Here is a 15387-nt window from a genome sequence, read left to right as displayed (position 1 = left end):
CTGTGAAAAGTCAGATTACATGCATATTAATTCAAGCGCCCCATGCCCCTGTGTTCCTGCACACAGGTTACACTCCCGAACAACCTGGATAAGGGAGGCCGTCACGGCCTCTTCTCACTGAAGAGGCCAAGGCTACTTCCGGCCAAGGATAGAAAACCCCCAAAAACGGAACCGGGGCTGCGGGAAAAGTTCCTCTCCCAACCTCCCGACCCCCCCACCCCGCCGCTGCTCCAGGGACTGCTGTCACTCTCCCCTCCCTTTCCTCTCCCCCACGCGCGTTTCTTCCCCTCCCTTCCTCGCCTCCCCACCTTCCTGCCCCCTTTTCATTCTCCCCCTTGGCCCCCTCTCTCCTCCTCCGTCCCCGCGACCCCTCACACACACACACACACACCCTCCCCGCTTTGTGCACCCGGGCCCCGCCTACCCCGTGACAGGAAGGCCACTGCTCCTTAGGAACAGAAATTGAGTCCCGAGGTGTAGACTTCCAGAAGCGGCCGAAGAAGAGGACCGAGCCCAGAAATTAACAGAATCCCAAGGAAATGAACCCACCGCTTCGGGCCGCAGCCCCTCCTGATCCGGGCCTGACCCTGGGGGCGCTGGGTCTCCCCAGGCGTGGCGTGCAGCGTCGCTCAGAACGGCTCCTCAGGGCTCATGCAGGCCCTGGGCAGGAGAGAACGCGGCGCCGACTCCCACCTGAGCACCACTGGGCAGAAGGGGCCGCGCGTGCGGTTGCACTTCCGGGTCACAGCTCCGGCGCAGGCGCACTCCTCATGCGAAGCCGCCATGGCGCCGCGTGACGCATATGCACGGTTCCTTGTCCAGTGTCCGATGCCACAGGGCCGCTTCCAGTCCCACTGCTCCAGGCTTTGACCCAGGGACGCAGCCACTGTTGGCCCAGGTACTCTGGACCCTTCCCCCTTATGTTGCGGGCATCCTGACTGGAGCTCCTGCTTCCTGGCTTCTGCCTGGCTCAGGCTAGCCATTGAAGCCTTTTGGGGAGAGAAGCAATGCAGGGGGCATCGCGAGCTCTCTCTCTCTCTCTCTGAGTGATTGTCCATCTTGGGGTTCATCCCCGAGGTGGCTACAAAGGCCGGGGCTGGGCCAGGCTGAAGCGGAAGCCAGGGACTTTATTCAATACTCCATTGTGGGTTCAGGGGCCTAAGTCCTTGGGCTGCCTCCCTCTGCTTTCCCAGGCATAGGCTTCACACTGGCCCAATCCTGACTGTGGCAGGAATTCCGAAGGCAAAGCATGCTTGCAAGATTTCTTTGTCTGTCTTTGTTTCTTTGTCTTTCAAATAAACAAATAAATTAAAAACAATAAATCTGTCAGAAAATATTTTAAAGAAAAAGGAAAAGTGAGTGGGATTGAGACAGGTGAATGTTTAAATGTGCTCTTCATTTCATAATCTTGCTTTCTCAGGTCCTAGAAAAGTTACTCATTAGTATCCAGGAATTTCTTAATAGTAAAGATCAGCAGTTTTCTTGGAAATTGCAGATGCTTGTCTTTTCATAAATCATACCTCAATAAGGAATGCCAGCTGGGGTTCAAGACCAACTGGACACTTGCTGTTTTTTTTTTTTTAACATGTTTGTTTTCACACTCTTGGAAGGCAGAGTGACAGAAAAGATGAGAACAAGACAGAAAAAAATCAGAGAGAGAAGAAGAGAGGGAGAAAAAGAAACTTCAGTTCAGTGATTCACTCTCCAAAGGCCCACAATAGCCAGAATTGGGCCAAAGTACAGTCAGGAGCTCAGAAAATCCACTTGGGTGCTCTGTATGGACCCCAGAAGTCAAGGCACCTGGGCCATTAGCCCTAGACTCCTAGGATTAATTAGTGGGAATCTGGATTAGAAGCAGAGCTGGAGCTTGACCCCAGGTAGTCCAACATGGGGTGCAAGCATCCCGAACACCTGGTTAATTTGCTGTATCACTTTGTCTGCTCCAGACACTTGTTATTTTCAACCTTTAGGTAGGTACTAGATAACTGTACTGTGTGAATTTATTTTAACAATAACACACTGAATATGAACCAACCTTGTTCTAGATTTCTCTTCTTGGTGTCTTGAAGCTTCTTTTTGATTTTTAAAAATGAGAAACTAATTCATAAAATATATAGATAGCATCCAATTCCTTTTACCACTTCTTTCATGTACCTGTTTTAAATCCGTCATACTGCAGAGGAATAGATTAAGGTTATTCCAGCAAATATTATTTCCAGATATTTTTATAGTCTCATTATATTTTCAAAATAATTCCTATACAAATGACATGTTATAATTTTAGCTCCATGGCTTAATAAAAGTATTATGTGTAATGAATAAAAATAAACTAAAATATGTTGGACCCAAAACATGACATGTGAAGCTTACAAAATGTCTCAGTAATGAGTTCTACAAAATTTTATAAGAAGAGCACGTGGTCAGATGATATTTGAAACAGTTCTAGATTGCTGCTGTTGTCTAAATGTATCTGCCTCCTCTGACACTTGTTGAAATTTAATCCCCATTATGAGATATTAAGAAGTGGGACCAAGGTGGGACTTTCTCATGACTGGGTTAACCTATGCATGTGAATGTTGGGTTAACAGATTATCTTGAGAACAGACCAGCAACAGAAGCTCCGTAGTGACTGGTGCCCTCCACCTGCAAGATGATGTCTTCACCAGCAAGAAAGCCATCACCAGGTGTGGCCTCTCAAACCTGGACCACCGTCACAAGCCAGGGTAAGTCTTTTTTCTGTGTACTTTGCCCAATCTGTTGTATTGTGTTGTTAGTGACAGAAAACGCACTAAGACAAATGCCAATTCTGTTAATTTCATTCCCAATTTCCATATTATAAATCTGTGTTATTTTCTTATGTGGGCTGATGAGATATGAGTCTGGCATTGTCCAAGTGTATGGGGGTGGTTTTATGAACCCAAATTCCAAATTTATAATTTATGATTGAAAAACCAAATTCCAGGCTGGTCTTGTTGGGCACTGGGTAAAGGCCACCACCTATGAGATCCCATGTAAGTGTTAGCTATTCCACTTCTGATCTAGCTCTTACTAATGGCCTGGAAATATCAGTGGAAGATGTCCCAAGTATTTGGTCCCTTTACCCAAGTGGGAGGCCTAAATGAAATTCATGGCTACTGGCTTTGGCCTGGCCCAGACCTGTCCATTGTGAGCATCTGGGGAGTGAATCAGCAGATGAGACTCTCTCTCTCTCTCTCTCTCAGTCCAATTTTCAAAATAAATAAATCTTTAAAAAAGGAGAAACAGAATTCCACCTCCAACAGGAAAATAAAATACAATAAAACATAACATGCAGGAGATAATATCTGAAAAAAAAGAATATCAGATACAATGGGTCAGCACCTGATACCTACTACTGCTACTATCATTCTGTAAGGAAGAGAGAGAATGGAATGAAACAGAAATAATACAAGTTAATGGCATGAACCTGAGTTTTTCTTACTCATCTATGCCAAATATGAACTTGGGACTCTAGGATCTTAAAATAAGTTTCAGAAATGACATGCAGTCATTGCTTGTGTAAAAATTCTAGGCACTGTTCCCTTGGTACTTTGAACATAATACCTCTCACCACAATTTACATTATGAATAACTGGGGAGGGAGAAGTGATTGTGTGGATAGTTAGGAAAAGATTTGGTTTAGTGTAGGCAAAAAAAGCAAGGTAAGCAAAGTGAGCATTTGAATCTGTCCCACAACCAAGAAGATGCCTGTAACACAACTTCAGCTACCAATCTATGACATGGAAGGGGGCTTTTTCTGGGTCAATGAGAGAGGCCATGGTTGAAAAATGACAATTGGAAAATAGAACAACTCCATAGATGTAAATATGGAAAAGAATAAATTAATTTCTTTGACATTAGATGAAATATTACTTGTGATAATTCTGCTGATTTTCTGAGGTGAAAATCAATCTATAAATAAAGCAAATATATCAATGGCCTACAAACAGAAATAATTACTCCTGATAGAGGCTTTTTCAATATAATTTAGTAGCAGACTAAATATCTAGATATAGGAAGTTCCTACATATCTTCTTTGTAAAGTCATCATTGAAATGGTCAATATTTTAGAGTCACATGTCTTTTATTTAATTATCTTTAGATAATAATTGTTTTGGAAAAATATTGTTATCAATTTCAAACTGCTTAAGACGAAAGTTTGGATGACCACTTACAGCTGGAACAAAATCTCTCTTTTTAAGGAAAAATCACTTTCTCAATCCTTGAAGACCAAAATGTTTTCTTTTTCATTAGTATTTCAGTGTGCATGTCAGTAATTATCTTTTCCAAACATATCAGATTCAACTTTGTCTTTAGAGTTGCTTACTCACATATTTCACATTTTTACTTGGATTTTCCAAAAAAGAAATCCTGACTCCTAAACCTTAATTGTGGTGAAGTCTGAGAGCTGTTATTTTTATGTTTAACTGTGCACAGGCTCATGGAATACATGAAATAAAGCAGGCTCTCACATGCAGTGTGCTGGACAGGTCTCCAGATGGCTTTGGGTTGACACCAGTTCTTCATTTCTCACTTTAGCTTTGAAGAATAACCATGAATTTTGCTGAGAAAAAAAGGAGATGGGGTGGAAATTGGGACCATAGCTGCCTGCTACTGTCCCAGTTCCCTTACAAACAGGTTGTCCTTCAACACTTCAAGTGCATACTCACGTGGCCCTGGGGTTCTGGAGCTCTCAAGTGGGAAATACGCAGTGGAGGTCCTGTCATTCCTAGACAGCTGTCCTGAACCTCACTGGCCGGGCTTGCTCTCTGCCCTAGGCATCTGTTGTCCCTTGCTGTTTATCCATGAGTACTACACCTGCTTTATGCAACTTGTGTGCATGAGATTTCTGTGCCAAAAGGCTCAGACACTGGTAACCAAGGCACAGTGAACCTGTTTCACACAAAGTCTGTTTTTTTTTTCTTGAAAGAAAGATGTACATAGGGAAGCATAGCCCTGGAAAGCCTGATCATCTATGTGAACCCTGAGTGATCAGAAACATGAATTTCCCATTCTAACAGTCCACTCTCTAGCCCTTCAGGCTTGTCAAGTGGAGGTGTGCTTAACAACTTTACTAGATTCATCTAAGCACATGACATTGAACACAGGTAACTTGAAAGAATATGCCTAAAACATGCAACTTACTTTGTGCCCGTGGACAGCACACAGCAAGTCAGTTGTCCACAATCACTGTTTACATGTCTCTTAAATGGATACTTTTAAGTTTGGAGAATTCTGGTTTAATTTAATTTATTTGAAAGGCGAAGAGACAGATGGGGTGAGGCAGTGGAGAGAGAGCTCTCATTATCTAGTTTACTCCCAGTGCTGGCAAAGGTCTGGAGGAGTCAGGACAAAAGCCAGAGACAAGAACTAAATCCAGGTCTACCACACAGAAGAAAGGAACCCAACTACTTGAGCTGTTACCTGGAGCTACCAGGGTTCTGCTTTGGTAAATGGCTGGAATCAGCTATCAAATCCTAACTGGCAGATACGGAACTCTGGCACATTAAACTGGCATTTCAATCCATGAGAACAAATGCCCACTCCAGGGAGGTTATTGTGAAGGAATCTGGGATAGGATTTCATTTTTACTTTACATTATTTTGTTTAATAGCTTTTGACTATGACATTAATTTTGAAATTAAATCAAAGTAAACAAGAAAATGGAACAGTGTTTCTTTGAGCTATTCATGCTATATTCCTTAAAACTAGGAAGAGACAATTATTTTACAATTCTTCATACATAAGTTAATGACTTCAATTTATGTAAGTTCACCATTTATACTCAAACCAGAAATTATATGGTTATACTATATAACAAGCAGCCAGTATAGAAGGTTCACATTCACATTTGCTGACTTGATTATTATTTTTTTAAATTAATTTGAGTGGTAGATAAAGAGAGAGAATAAAAAACAGGAACAGACAGCAGAAAATTCACTTGTTTACTCCCCAAATTCTGGCAATGGCCAAGACTGGCCTAGGCACAAGCTCAGAGTTGAGAACTCTGTCCAGTTTTCCCTCATGAGTGGCCTGAATCCAGTCACTTGAACCATTGCCATTGACTTGCAGGTCTGTATTATCAGGAAGTTGGAATCAGGAGCTGGAGTTGGAAATTGAACCTGGGTACTCCAATGTAAGTCATGGGGATTTTAACCATAAGGCCAAGGGTTACTCAGTTTTACAAACTTTCTCCCTAACATCTCCAAAGTTTTCTTAGGATTAGTCCATAACATGTGTGGGGAGCAACTCGGACTAGACTAAGTTACTGGAATTAAGACTTATTCTATGCATCTGCTCTCCCACAATATGGCGCTGGGAGAGGAAGAAACAGCTTCTACACAGCTGCCTCCAGTTCAGCCAATAAACTGTAGGACTTGCTCCTGATTGGAGGAGAGCAGCTTACTCGGCGTGTGGGCAGCCGAGTTGGGATTGGCGGAGGAGGACTATAAAGGAGGAGAGAGACGGCATGCACGAGGAACATCTAAGGGGAACATCTGAGAACACCCGTGCAGCCCCCGAGAAAGCCGGCCGGCGGTGTGCCGCTCCCCCGCGGAAGTGGGGAATGTGGCAGGGGGAACCGCCCTTCCACGGAGGTGGAAGGGTCGGTAGCCAACCCGGGAAGAACCAGCAGTAAACCCGGGAAGGGCCGAGCAGACAAAAGAACAGCACAGGGTCCTGTGTCGTTCCTCCACGAAGACGGGGAGCGACAAACATGTACAACTTCTACCTCTCTAACGGACTCCATTTACATTTTTGCAGTTCACCAAAGTTTTTAGTTTGTATCCAAACTTTCTTGGTTTACATTGCAATGTGGTTTACTGAATTTATACAGTGGTAGATCCAGCATTGTAACTGAGGTATACATGTTCATCATTCCAAATGTTCCCTGTCACTTTACAATTAGTCCTACCACCTATTCCCATCACTAATCAAATCAGGGCTGGGCAATCACTGTCTAGGTTTAGTTTCTGTATTTTTCCTCTTCCAGTAAGTCATGTGGCTACACACTGCATAAGCGTTTATGTCCACACTGAGTTGACTGTTATGGATATTTGGGTCTGTTGTTGCATATGCCAGTGATTTGTTGTTTTATTTGAGTTATTACTCAAAGTATGCATAGGCCACAATATCTCTTAGTCCAAATCCAATTTGTTGAGTATTTGGGCTGTTTTAAAGTTGAGGGTTCCTGTGAATGAAGCTTGTAAGTATGTCACCAGCCATCTGTGCACTTATGTCTTCTCATCTCCTGAGTTAATAACCAGAAGTAGTATCTCAGTGTCTTTAGGTATGTATAAATTAATAAGACACTGAAAAGGCTTTTTCCATAATGACTGCATTGCTTGGCATTCCAGCCAGCAATTTGTGATATTTCTAAAAGTTCTGAATCCATGAGATCATATTAATCTTTCTGTTTTTTAAAAATAATAGCTATTCTGGTAGTATGTCATGATACCTTATTGTGATTTTTAAAAATTTATTTATTTATCTGAAAGTCAGAGTTACACAGAGAGAGAAAGTGAGGCAAAGAGAGATGGTGAGGAGAAGTCTTCCATCCAGTGGTTCACTCCCCAATTGGCTGCAATGGCCAGAGTTGCACCAGTCTGAAGCCAGGAGCCAGGAGCTTCCTCTGGGTCTCTCATGGGGCACAGGGTCCCAATGACTTGGCCATCTCCCATTGCTTTCCCAGACCATAGCAGAGAGCTGGTTTGGAAATGGAGCAGCTATATGGGATACTGGCACTGCAGGTGGTGGCTACACCTGCTATGCCAAAACTGGCCCCCTTATTGTAATTTTAATTAAGATGTTCAACAGGTATTTATATTCTTAGTTGTAAATCTTCTCTTTGATGAGTTACCTATTCACATGAGTTATCTAATTTTTAATTGGATGATCTCTATGTTATAAATGTTTTCCATTTATTCCAGATAAAAGATCATTACCAAAAGTGTAATTGGGAATTACATTTTCCATAATTCTATGACACACCTCTCTTAATCATGTTTCAAGATGAACAAAAGTATTGAATTTTGATAATTTCATTTATTAGTGTGTGTTTCATTATTGCTTCATTGTTCATGTTTTTTCTGTCATATTGAAAAATAAACCATCCTCTAACCCAATTGTAAAATTATTTTTCTTTCTTATTACTTCCTAAGGAAACTTTATAGTGTTTTGTTTTACATTTAGATCTGTCATCCATTTAATATTGGATATTATGTACAGTCAAGATATGAGGTGAGGTTACTTTTATGTTAATTTTAATTGAACTAGCACGATTTGTTGAGAAGACTTCAATTCATTTCTTTTGAAGAATTGGTACTTTTAACTTTGTAAAAATTAGCTGAATATGTATTGTGAGTCTACATCTGAAGTCTATTAATTAGTTTCTATTAAAGTAGTTTTATTAATCCACATGTCTATTTTTTGGCAGTTCTATACTAACTTGATTATTTTAGTTTTAAAAGTTTATTAAGGGGCTGGCACTGTGGCGCAGCAGGTGCACACCCTGAAGCACCGGCATCCCATATGGGCGCTGGTTCGAGTCCTGGTTGCTGTTCTTCCAATCCAGTTCTCTGGCATGGCCTGGGAAACAGTAGAAGAGGGTCCAAGTGCTTGGGCCCCTGCACCCATGTAGGAGACCCAGAAGAAGCTCCTGGCTCCAGGTTTTGTATCAGCACAGCTCTGGCCATTCTGGCCATCTGGGGAGTGAACCATCAGATGGAAGCACTCTCTCTGCCTCTCCTCTCTCTGTATAACTCTGACTTTCGAATAAATAAATAAATCTTTAAAAAATTTATTAAAAGATGGTAGGCTAATGTAGAATCTCTATATAAATATATACAACCTCAAATCAGGTTAACAGTGTCTTCAAAAACTGTGTTTTTGGGGCCAGAGATTTGGCATACTGGGTTAAGCCTCAGCCTAAAATGCTAGCATCCCATATGGGCACTGGTTCAAGTCCCATGTGCTCCACTTCCTGTCCAGCTCACTGCTAAGGAATCTGGGAAAGCAGTAGAAGATGGCTCGATTACTAGGGCCCTGGAATCCACATGGGAGACCCTGAAGAAGCTCCTGGCTTAGGCCTAGCCCAGTCCCAGCCATTGCACTATTTTGGGAGTGAACCAGCAGATGGAAGACTCTCTGTTTCTCTCTCTCTCTCTCTTTCTCTTTCTATCTCTCCTTCTCTCTGTATCTCTGCTTTTTGAATAAACAATTTTTTTTAAAAAATCTGCTGTTTTGATTGTGATTGCACTGAATATAGATATTTATTGAGAAAATTACTTCTTTAACAATATACATTTTCAGCCCATAAGCCCAACACCAGTGTTTGTCTATCTGGGTATACTTTAATTAGTTTCATCAGTGTTTTGTAATTAGATACATATGATTATTTCAGATATTTTCTGTGGTTTCACAACTAAGTTTTTCAGTGCTATTATCAATGTTATTTTTTCTATAACTTTTCAATTGTTATTGCCAATATTTGGATATACACTGGATATTTATATTGATCTTTTATCCTAAAAGCTGAATCAATTGACTTATTAATATTTATTGTTGCTTTTTCTTTGAGTTTATTTTTCTACCATTATTTAACTGACTAAATTTTTCAGTAGAATGATGAATAGAAATGGTAAAAATGAACATCATTGCTTTTTTTTTTTGAGATGTTAGTGGAGAAGAGTTTGATCTTCCATTAGTAAGTGAATATAAACAGGCTTCTCTAGATCACCTTCATCAAATTGCAAACATTTCCTTCCATTCCTAGTTTAGTGAAAGTTTTTATAATGTCCATGTATTAAATTTTGTCCAGCTTTTGCCTGTATCTGTTGAGATAATCATTTTTTACATCTGTTGATAAGGTGGTTCACATCAATCAATTTTTAAATGTTGAATCAAGTTTTCTTTCTTGGAACAAATCCCATATTATCAAAATTATTTTTTCAATACACTGATGGATTTCATCTACTAATATTGATAAAGAATTTATGTTCATATTTGTGAGAGATATCAGAGATATCTTTTTTTCATCTTCTCTTGTAATGACTCTGTCAAATATTGATATCAAGCTAATGATGACCTCATAAAATGAGCTGGACACTTTTCTGGTAGGTTTGTCAAGAATTAGTATTTTTTTTAAGATATCCTGTAGAATCCACTTGCTCTAGTTGGCCTGGGAGTCTCTTTGTGGGAAATATTTAATCATAAATTCAATTATTTAGTATATACAATACTGTTAATTCTTCTTAGATGAGCTTTGCTATTTCACATTCTTTTTTTTTTCATTTTTATCTAATTTGGTGAATTCATGGAGGTCAAATTAGTCATAATACACTTCCTTCAGTACCTGTAAGATCTTTTGTGAAATCCTTTTCATTGATATTTGAAATTTGTTATTTTTCTTTCATATGTATATTTAAAAAGTAGCTGGGTTTGGTCAATACACATATTAAATCTATTCATTTTTAAAAGAAAACATTCATTGGTTTTTCTTAATTTTTTCTATTTTTAACTTTGTTGACTGATTTATTTTGATTGTTTTCTATCTTCTATTTACCTTTAGATTTAATTTGGTCCTCATTTTCCATTTTCTTAATGGGGAAGTTTACATTATTGCTTTGAGACCGCTGTTTCTTTATTTTTATTTGAAAAACAGACTTTACAGGGAAAGAAAGAGAGAGAGAGAGAGAGAATCTTCCATCTGCTGGTTCACTCCCCAAATGGCCACCACAGCTGGGCAGATCTGTAGCCAGGAGTCAGGAGCTTCTTCTGGGTCTCCCATATGGGTGCAGGGGCCTGAGCACTTGGGCCATCCTTCTCTGGTTTTCCAGGCACATCAGCAGGGAGCTGGATTGGAAGTGGAGCATCCAGGACTCTAACCACCACCTATATGGGATAAAGGTGTCTCAAGTGTCTACTTTACCCACTATGCCGCAATGCCAGCCCCAATTCTTTCTTTTTTAATGTAAGCATTAATGGTATAAACTTCTGTGCTTATACTGCTGAGACTTTTTTAAAAGAGATACATATTTTGTCAGAATTTTTAAAAAACGTTTATTTGTTTGAAATAAATAGAGTTGGAGAGAGAGAAAGAGAGAAGAGGAGAGGAAAGAGAAGAGAGGAGAAGAGAGAATAAAGAAAGATGTTCCATTCACTGGTTCACTCCCCAAATAGCAGTAATGCTCAGGGTTGGGGCAGGTTGAAAGTAGGATTCTGAAACTCCATCCAGGTCTCTGGTGTAGGTACTAGGAGTCCAACAGGTTGGGCCATTTTCCATTGCTTTCCAACATGCATTAGTAAGGAGTTAGGTCAGAAAGGGAACAGCTGGAACTAGAATCAGTATTCGTATTGGATGCCTGGAGTTGCTGGCTTAACTGGATTTATGCCCCAACACAAGCCCCTACTCTAGGATTTTATATGTCACACTCGCTTAATACCAATTCTCTATGGATATACTAAATTGATCTTCTGTATATAAAGATAAGTTAAAATGAATCTTGATGAAGAATGGGATGGGAGAGGGAGTGGGAGATGGGATGGTTGTGGGTGGGAGGGTGGTTATGGGGGGAAAAAGTGGCTATAATCTAAAAGTTGTACTTTGAAAATTTATATTTATTAAATAAAAGTTAAAAAAAGAAAACAAGGACAAATGTTTTAATAATAAAGGTGAAAGTAACCAGAAAAAAACTAAGGAATTAAACAAGATGAGTGGTTTTTAAATCAGTGTTTTGTTGAATTAGCAAACTTAATATTTTCATTCACTCAATATTCTCATTTATCACCTCCATGGTTGAGCCAAAGTGTCTTCATAAATATCTTAATCAACATCTTTAATACTGATATTGGCGCTTATTCTCATTGTCTATTTTCTGCTGCTAAAAACACAGTAACACAGATTGAATAAATTCTCAAAAGAAAAAGTTTATTCTGGCTGACATTTGTAGCCCAAAAATAGGGACCCAGTTGGGGACCACTTTACTGCTGGCAGAGTCCTGAGGCAGTGTAGGGCATCACCTAGGCAAAGGCAGGGGCATGGGAGAAACTCAGAAACGTCTCATCCAGAACTGTCGCTCCCCCTCTTCGTGGAGGAGCAACACTGAACCCTGCGCTGTTCTTTCGTCTGCTCGGCCCTCCCCGGGTTTGCTGCTGGTTCTTCCCGGGTTGGCTACTATCCCTTCCACCTCCGTGGAAGGGCAGTTCCCCCTGGCCGCATTCCCCACTTCCGCAGGGGAGCGGCACACCGCCGGCCGGTTCTCTCGGGGGCTGCACGGGTTCCCTTAGATGTTCCCCATAGATGTTCCTGGTGCATGCCGTCTCTCTCCTCCTTTATAGTCCTTCTCTGCCAATCCCAACTCGGCTGCCCACACGCCGAGTAAGCTGCTCTCCAATCAGGAGCAAGTCCTACAGTTAATTGGTTGAACTGGAGGCAGCTGTGCGGAAGCTGTTTACTTCTCTCCCAGCGCCATATTGTGGGAGAGCAGATGCATAGAATAAGTCCTAATTCGAGTAACAGTCTAGTCCGGATTGCTCCCCACAGATCCCCCTTTCTTTTTATTTTTTAGCGTTGATACGCGCCTGTCTTCGGTGTCCCGTGGCACACACTCTGCTCTACTTGCTAGAGTTGTCACAGGCTCTTACAAGTCCTATCAGGCAAACCGAATCCGGGTCCTCTCTTCGCCATGTTGTGAGGAGGTTTTTAGGCGCTGATGCGTGCCTGTGTTCGGTGCCCTGCAGCGCATGCTCTGCTCTGCCTGCAGGGGACTTACAAGACCTATCAGGCAAACCGAATCCAAGCCTTCTCATTGCCTTATTGTGGGGGAGACTTATTAGTGTTGGTTCGTGCCTATCTTCGGTGACCTGCAGCTCATACTCTGGTCGAGCTTTGCTGGCGCTTACCGCCTTAAATCAGGCAGACCGAATCCAAGCTTAATATTATTGTATTGTGGGGAAGCCTTACTGATGTTAATTCGTGCCTGTCTTCGGTGACCTGCGGCGCATAAGCTGCTAGCTGCCCGCAGGTGCTCATCGCCTCACTTGATTAGGCAGACCGAATCCAAGCCTTCTAATTGGCATGTTGAGGGGAGGCCTTATTTTTCTCTATTTCTCTATCTCCGGGCATTCCTACCTCTCCCATTTCACTTCTATCTTCCAGCATTCCCATTTCTCTTTTACTTCACTTCCAAACTTCTGTTTTCTCTTATCCCCGCGGCTTCCCGGCGCCTCGCCCTGCCGGCAGCTTCACGGCTCCGCGCAGCTTCCCGGCGCCTCGCCCCGCCAGCGGGCTCCGCCCCGAGGCTGCTTCTCCGCGCCTCGCCGGCTCTGAGCCGCTTCAGCCCGCGCCTCATCTGCGCGGCTTCCCGGCTTTGTGCGGCTTGGCTCCGCGCTCCGCGGTCTCCACGCCCTTCGCGTCCGCACCACGGCCTACGCCAGCCCCGTTCCCTATCTATTCACGCCCCGTGCTCTCTGCACGCGGCGGCTTCCGCGAGTAACACAGCGTAGCTTGCGTCTCCACCACTAGCATTCAATCCAAGTTCCCCGGGCTAGCCTGGCGAATTCAACCCAGCGTACGTCTCCGCCCCACGATTTGGCTTCCCGTCCTTTGCTCCCCGGGCTAATCAGACGGATCCCAATCTGGCTTACGTCTCAGCTTCTGGTTTCAACTTTTCGTCCCCTATTCCCGGGCTAACTTGAGAACCCCAAAGTGGCTTTCGTTTCCGCCTTGGCCTGCCCCCCGCGGCTTCAATTTCCCTAACAGTTTTCTCTACCCGGTATGTTTCCCCAAACTTTCCTCCAACGATACTCCTCCCTCATTTCTCCTGGCCTCTCCCCACAGTCCGCATCCGAGTCTGTTTGTTCTAGCTTTCACTTTCGCTTTCGACCTTAGAGATTTCTCCCAGCTTCCCCCCGTAGTCCGTAGTCCGTATCTGAGTCTATGCCTAGGCTTTCAATAGCTTCTTCCGGCACCCTTTTCGTCCGGCTTTTCCCTAGGCTGTTTGCTAGTCTCTCCCTCCGATATTTTCCCTAGGCTGTTTGCTAGTTTCTCTCTCCGATATTTTCCCAATTCTTCCCGTTTCTTCCCTCCTAAGTTTGCTATCCGTTCTAGGTTTCCTATCCGTCCTAGGTTTTCTATCCGAGTCAGGTTTCCTATCCGAGTCACGGCACCATTATGTCGCTCCCCCTCTTCGTGGAGGAGCAACACTGAACCCTGCGCTGTTCTTTCGTCTGCTCGGCCCTCCCCGGGTTTGCTGCTGGTTCTTCCCGGGTTGGCTACTATCCCTTCCACCTCCGTGGAAGGGCAGTTCCCCCTGGCCGCATTCCCCACTTCCGCAGGGGAGCGGCACACTGCCGGCCGGTTCTCTCGGGGGCTGCACAGGTGTTCCCCTTAGGTGTTCCCCATAGATGTTCCTGGTGCATGCCGTCTCTCTCCTCCTTTATAGTCCTTCTCTGCCAATCCCAACTCGGCTGCCCACACGCCGAGTAAGCTGCTCTCCAATCAGGAGCAAGTCCTACAGTTAATTGGTTGAACTGGAGGCAGCTGTGCGGAAGCTGTTTACTTCTCTCCCAGCGCCATATTGTGGGAGAGCAGATGCATAGAATAAGTCCTAATTCGAGTAACAGTCTAGTCCGGATTGCTCCCCACAAGAACTTCTAGAAAAATAATACTCTGATTCAAAGTATGAGAAAAATACTCTCATAAGGATATTAGAAAAAATACCCTTGAGAAAATCAAACACATTAATCCTTGATTGGATGCATGCATTAATCCATTCATGGGGGCAGAGCTCTAATCACCTATTACAGGTTCCACTTTTGTTCTTGTAATATCTGGTAATGGAGATTACATTTCAAGATCAGTTTCAGAGGAGAGAAACCACATTCAAATCATAGCAATGAGAAATTCTGATTCTTCACTAGACTAGTATCTCTGGAGAACAGAAATCTACTTAAACTTGACTTTTCTCCCTAGCTGGAACAACATATAGTTCATAGTAGATCTATGGTAGAACCATGATACACACACACACACACACACACATAAATATAAATGTAAAATTGACCTAAGGTGATATCCAACATCTCTTTCAGATCTAAAGACCTAAGGATATATGTTACTGATTGATACTGCAAATGCAGATGGCGATTTTGTTCTCTGAAAACTGATGCCTGGCTTGTAATGAGCAATGGAACAGTAATCTACTGCATGGAGGAAAAGTAGAAAAAATAACTAAAAAGCCAGAGAGATGCATTTTATATTGAAGAACTTGGGACATTCAATTTTTTTAATTCTCCAAAAACCGCTTGTCTGTACTTTTTTCAGAGTCTCTTCAGGTAAAATTGATAAAATCTGGGTCTTTTGACATTCTA

The 15387-nt window shown here is 42.5% G+C and overlaps 2 long non-coding RNA genes across 5 annotated transcripts in view; one reads left to right on the top strand and one right to left on the bottom strand.

Annotated features, from left to right (window-relative positions):
* The window catches only part of LOC149120572 (uncharacterized), a 17462-nt gene extending 16774 nt beyond the window's left edge, over positions 1–688 (bottom strand). Inside the window, exon 1 of one of the 2 annotated variants that reach the window (XR_016226200.1) lies at positions 550–688. This is a non-coding gene — a long non-coding RNA (uncharacterized LOC149120572). Of the gene's footprint in view, positions 1–424 lie in introns of both variants that reach the window. The other variant, XR_016226199.1, reaches the window with a different exon arrangement.
* LOC149120571 (uncharacterized) lies at positions 546–15387 on the top strand. 3 transcript variants are annotated; one of them, XR_016226197.1, is made up of 4 exons: positions 546–898; positions 2589–2723; positions 6091–6154; positions 6239–7972. It is a non-coding gene; the product is annotated as an uncharacterized LOC149120571 (long non-coding RNA). The 3 variants fall into 3 exon arrangements; XR_016226196.1 differs by lacking the exon at positions 6239–7972 and adding an exon at positions 15109–15385 and having other exon boundaries at positions 551–898; XR_016226198.1 differs by lacking the exons at positions 6091–6154; positions 6239–7972 and adding an exon at positions 15109–15387 and having other exon boundaries at positions 552–898.

Source organism: Oryctolagus cuniculus, chromosome 19 (genome assembly GCF_051225735.1).
Source record: "Oryctolagus cuniculus isolate XC-2025 breed Fujian yellow rabbit chromosome 19, ASM5122573v1, whole genome shotgun sequence".
Taxonomy (NCBI): Eukaryota; Metazoa; Chordata; class Mammalia; order Lagomorpha; family Leporidae; genus Oryctolagus; species Oryctolagus cuniculus.
The sequence above is the reverse complement of the archived record's forward strand: the minus strand, read 5'-3'. Positions and strand labels throughout refer to the sequence as shown.